General features: G+C 41.0%; 1 non-coding gene across 1 annotated transcript; it reads right to left on the bottom strand.

Annotated features, from left to right (window-relative positions):
• Nucleotides 1-3,978: 3,978 nt before the first annotated feature.
• Nucleotides 3,979-4,050, bottom strand: LOC133773087 (small nucleolar RNA SNORD101). The gene has a single exon (XR_009867873.1). It is a non-coding gene; the product is annotated as a small nucleolar RNA SNORD101 (small nucleolar RNA).
• Between the last annotated feature and the right edge of the window lie 1,122 nt (nt 4,051-5,172).

Raw genomic sequence — 5,172 nt, 5'->3', positions numbered from 1 at the left:
GAAAACCCATACCTGTCAGGAAGGACCCAGTGGTGTTACTTGTGTGCTTTCCTCTACTGCTGCATTATAGCCTGACTGGCCTGCTGGCAGGATTTTCAGGTGCCTTTTGTATGTAGCATTCACCAAGACTCATGGTCAGCATCTGAACTTTCTTTGTGCCTGATTGTCCCAAAGCAGAAATGGGAAAAGGAGTTATGTAACTGTATGAATTTCCACATTTTGAGGACTTCTCTAATGTTGAGCCATCTGCTACAATGACAGGAACAGCCGACTTTTTTTTTTTTTTTTGAAGGAGAGAGAGTCTATTATCTAAACATCTGAACTATGAAAAGTAGGCTACATCTAATGCTTAATCACTGATCAGATGGGTCATGATGTGGTACACTCATTTTTTCCCTTTTACTTCTTTTTTGAAAAAAATAAATATTATTAAGATAGAATGATTTTCAGAATGGGTCACAGCAAGCCCAACTCTATGGTAAGAATGCATTCAAACAAAAAGACTAAAAACATCTGAGAATTAAATATATGCCAGGGAGATACAAACACAAAGAAGAAAATAGAGGTTGCTTTAATAATATCACAATTGAAGTTCAATGTCAAGATCACAAAATGGAGAAAGGCTACATTATTATTTAAGGAATATAATTCATTGAAGACACCATTTATAAATGTCTATATGAAGTAATATTACATCATTTTTTCCGCTATACATATTTTACTCACACACCTTAAAAACTACAGGCTGGGAACTGGGGGATGGGAGCTTTTGTGCTCTTTTTCTCTCTACCTCTCAAATACAAGTTCATAGAAAATTGCATTATTAAATGAGTATGCATGATTTTAAAACTTTTTTTTTTTACTGAGACAAATGTATCCTCTAATTCCACTTTCCATGAACTTGTTGAAGTCCTCTTATATGTTTATAAACTGAGAAGGGCTACTATGAGGATAGGCAACATTTAAAATGATTATTCATTTATAACCCTGTAATTTTGAATAAATTTCAAAATTTTCTGTTGCCTCAGTTTTCTGATAAAATAAAGATAATGCCAGTATACGCCTCAAAGTGTTGTTACAGATTTTAAATGAGTAAATATTTGTAGAGCACTTTTAAAGATTTTTATTTTATGTATATGAAACTCAGAGTTACACAGAGAGACAAGGAGAAGTAGAGAGAGAGAGAGAGAGAGAGAGAGAGAGAGAGAGGTAGAGGTCTTCCATTCACTGGTTCACTCCCCAGTTGGCTGGAACAGCTGGAGCTGTGCCAGTCTGAAGCCAGGAGCCAGGAGCCAGGAGCCAGGAGCTTCTTCTGAGTCTCCTAAGTGGGTGCAGGGGCCCAAAGACTTGAGCCATCTTCTGCTGCTTTCTCAGGCCATAGCAGAGAGCTGGATCAGAAGTGGAGCAACCAGGACTCAAACCAGCGCCCATATGGGATGCCTGTACTGCAGGCGGCAGCTTTAGCCACTATGCCAACAGCGCTGGCCTTGATAATCATAGTTTAATGACTACCCACTATTCCACAGTTTCGTCCCCTTGCAGAGCAATTTTAATGGCGATTGAAGCTTATAAAACAATATGAATGTTTTTTTGTTGTTGTTTTGTTTTTGTTTTTTTTTGACAGGCAGAGTGGATAGTGAGAGAGAGAGAGAGAGACAGAGAGAAAGGTCTTCCTTTTTGCCGTTGGTTCACCCTCCAATGGCTGCTGCGGCCTGCGCATCTCGCTGATCCGAAGCCAGGAGCCAGGTGCTTCTCCTGGTCTCCCATGCGGGTGCAGGGCCCAAGCACTTGGGCCATCCTCCACTGCCTTCCCGGGCCATAGCAGAGAGCTGGCCTGGAAGAGGGGCAACCGGGATAGAATCCGGCACCCCAAGCAGGACTAGAACCCAGTGTGCCGGCACCGCAAGGCGAGGATTAGCCTGTTAAGCCACGGCGCCGGCCATAAAACAATATGAATGTTTCTAAGGCAAGGAATAAAAGGCATAAGTATTTACAGGCTCGTTTGCTGGGCTGGTAGCTCACATTCAGCGACTGCCATTGCTGGGCTGTTCTGACTTGCACCTGTGCCCTGGTAACGAGACTCCTATACCCTATCACATCATCCTGCCTCACCTTCTCTCATTTTCTGTATTTCTTTTCCTCCAGATCTGCTTCAGCATGTTTACCCATAATCCCCTCCACAGGATGCAGCCATCTGCTGCTAGTCCTTGTGGTGCCTTTTGTAAGTCTCCATGACACCTCGGAGTGGCTCCTTCCGCCTGTCCCCATCCCACTGCTGCGCTCACTCCTGCATCTTGGTGTGGACCCTGCAACCGGTTATTCCTGGTTTGATCTGCCCTCCCATGGTAGCCCATCTTACACTGGTGAGTAGCCTGCAGGTAATTTATGTCAGGCTGATGATCTATGGGAGGGGCATAAGAGCCAAGTATGAAACCTCCTGGGTCGTCTTAGTCTTAGAGTTACAGAGTGGGCTTTCCGTGGATGACCTCACTTCCGTGCAGCACCTGTCCGCCAGGGTTTACCAGGAAGTCCTCTAGCTTCCAGGAGTGAACTCAAGGCAGCCTTCAGAGAGCGATCCGCATGGCTCATTCTGAACCATTTAACCTGAACTGATTTTTTTCATGCATAAGATGGCCAATATCAGTTAGAGGCCAAAACTGAGGACTAAATGTTATCTAAAAATTGACTTACACAGTATTACATTCCTTTCAGTCCTTTAATTAGCTGATTTTAAAATCCCAAAGAAAATCATTAGCAGTATGGGAATGGTGAGATCAAAGACGTACTATTACATTTGGTTAACATTTAATTGTTCTTAACCATAGGTTGCTTCTATTTCAGCAGGTAAATCTGATGCTTTCCTTTTTTTCCCCAAAAAAGCTGTACAGGAGTGGAAGGATAGCTTTGGGAAAGAAAAATATTTACAGGACCCCTGAGAAATGCTGTGGAAATGAGTCATGATTTACCCATTGCAGAATTCAGCAATGATGTAACTGTGGCAAGCTTCAGGTCAGACTAAGTTGATGGAAATATTTTTGAAAGTTAATGGAGTTTTTGTGTATGTACATTTCTAGTGGAAAACATGTTTTAGATAGCAGTTAGTGTACAATTATAAACTCAATGATATTCTAATCTTAATAAAGCACAGAAACAGGCTGTAGCAATGAAATTTTTTATGTTGTAGGAAAAATGACATTGGTTTAAAGTTCAGCATTGCTATTTATTGCTGTACGACACTGAAAAGCTGATTAACTGGGTCTTGCCAGAGTTTCTTTCATTGTAAGAGGAGCAAATACAGCCTATCTCACAGGGCTTTGAGAGGACTCACTGTGAATGTGAACCTGTGTGCCAGGTGTGTGCCTAGACTTGGCTGATATTCAAGAAATGGCAGTCCCTTCTTCCTTTAGAGAGCAACACTGCAGAGGACAGAGGATAAAACAGTGGTTCCTCATGGGAATCTCGTCTCCTGAGGCCAACAATGATAAAGGACTATTTTCCTGCTAGCCATCGCATTTCATTGGGAATATAGCAAAAAGCAAGGTTTGTGTTCATTGAATGTCAGGATACATAAAGTCACAAAATGGCCTCGAAAATTTATCTGAAGGATTCTGTCCTCTAGAAAGATTTCTCCAACCACTCTAACACTCAGGAATCTTTTATTTTCTCAGAAACAGTTGCTCACGGGGACAGGAGAGAACAGGAGATGATTTCTAGGCTGACAGCGACACTGGGAGAGAGACCAGGAGAGTTCCCAGGACTAGCTCTAGATGTCCCAGGTTGCATCATGCATCTTAGAGGAACTGCCATATACCAATCCTGTGCATTTCCCTCCTTGCAACAAAGCATTAAAATAAATCAAATGATTTTCCACTTCATATTCTGTGACAATTCCCACTTCACATTTGGCATGAAAAGCTGAAAATGAAAACCATTTTCATGTGTGCAAATTTTTGCAGGCCAAGCTTTCTTTCTTTTTCTTTTTTTCAGACTGCAGTGTTTCATTTGTTAAGGAGTGAAGGGATTTCTGTCAATTTCAATCATCATTTAAAACATGCCAACCTTTCTAACGAAACCTATAAGTCATTACTGCTAAAATCAATTAGTTCTGTCTTTAATTAACACACAATTATTCTTAGGTGTTTAAATTTAACTGAAAAGTGATCCCTGTTAAATATAAGAGTGGGAATAAGAGAGGGAGGAGATGTACAGTTTGGCACATGCTCAATCAGACTTGCCCCAAACAGTAGAGTTAGAAACGTGCCTGGGGATTCCAATTCAATCCTATCAAGGTGGCATGTACCAATGCCATCTCACTAGTCCAAGTGATCAGTTTCAGTTCACAATTGATCATAATGAAAGGATTAAGAATCAAAGGGATCGCATAAACAAGACTAGTGTCTGCTAATACTAACTGATAGAATCAAAAAGGAGAGAATGATTCAACATGGGAAGTAGGGTACACAGCAGACTCATAGAATGGCAGATGTCCTAAACAGCACTCTGGCCTCAGAATCAGTCCTTAAGGCATTCGGATCTGGCTAAAAAGCCCATGAGAGTATTTCAGGCATGGAAAGCCAAGACACTCTGGAAAAAAAAAAAGAAAAAAAAACTAAATGAAAGATCTCTGTGAGTGAGATCCCAGTGGAAAGAATGGGCCATCAAAGAAGGAGGTACCTTTCTCTGAAGGGAGGAGAGAACTTCCACTTTGACTATGACCTTGTCTAAATAAGATTGGAGTCGGAGAACTCAAAAGGCTTCCATAGCCTTGGCAACTCATGACAAGAGCCTAGGGAGATTACTGATGCCATAAACAAGAGTGTCAATTGTTAAGTTAACAACAGGAGTCACTGTGCACTTACCCCCCATGTAGGATCTCTGTCCTTAATGTGTTGTCCAATGTGAAGTGATGCTATAACTAGTACTAAAACAGTATTTTACACTTTGTGTTTCTGTGTGGGTACAAACTGTTAAAATCTTTACTTAATATATACTAAATTGATCTTCTCTATATAAAGATAATTGAAAATGAATCTTGATGTGAATGGGATGGGAGAGGGAGTGGGAGATGGGAGGGTTGCGGGTGGGAGGGAAGTTATGGTGGGGGAAGCAACTGTTATCCAAAATCTGAACTTTGAAAATTTATATTTATTAAATAAAAGTTAAAAAACACAC

The sequence above is a fragment of the Lepus europaeus genome, chromosome 13 (genome assembly GCF_033115175.1).
Source record: "Lepus europaeus isolate LE1 chromosome 13, mLepTim1.pri, whole genome shotgun sequence".
In the NCBI taxonomy this organism is placed as follows: domain Eukaryota; kingdom Metazoa; phylum Chordata; class Mammalia; order Lagomorpha; family Leporidae; genus Lepus; species Lepus europaeus.
The sequence above is the reverse complement of the archived record's forward strand: the minus strand, read 5'-3'. Positions and strand labels throughout refer to the sequence as shown.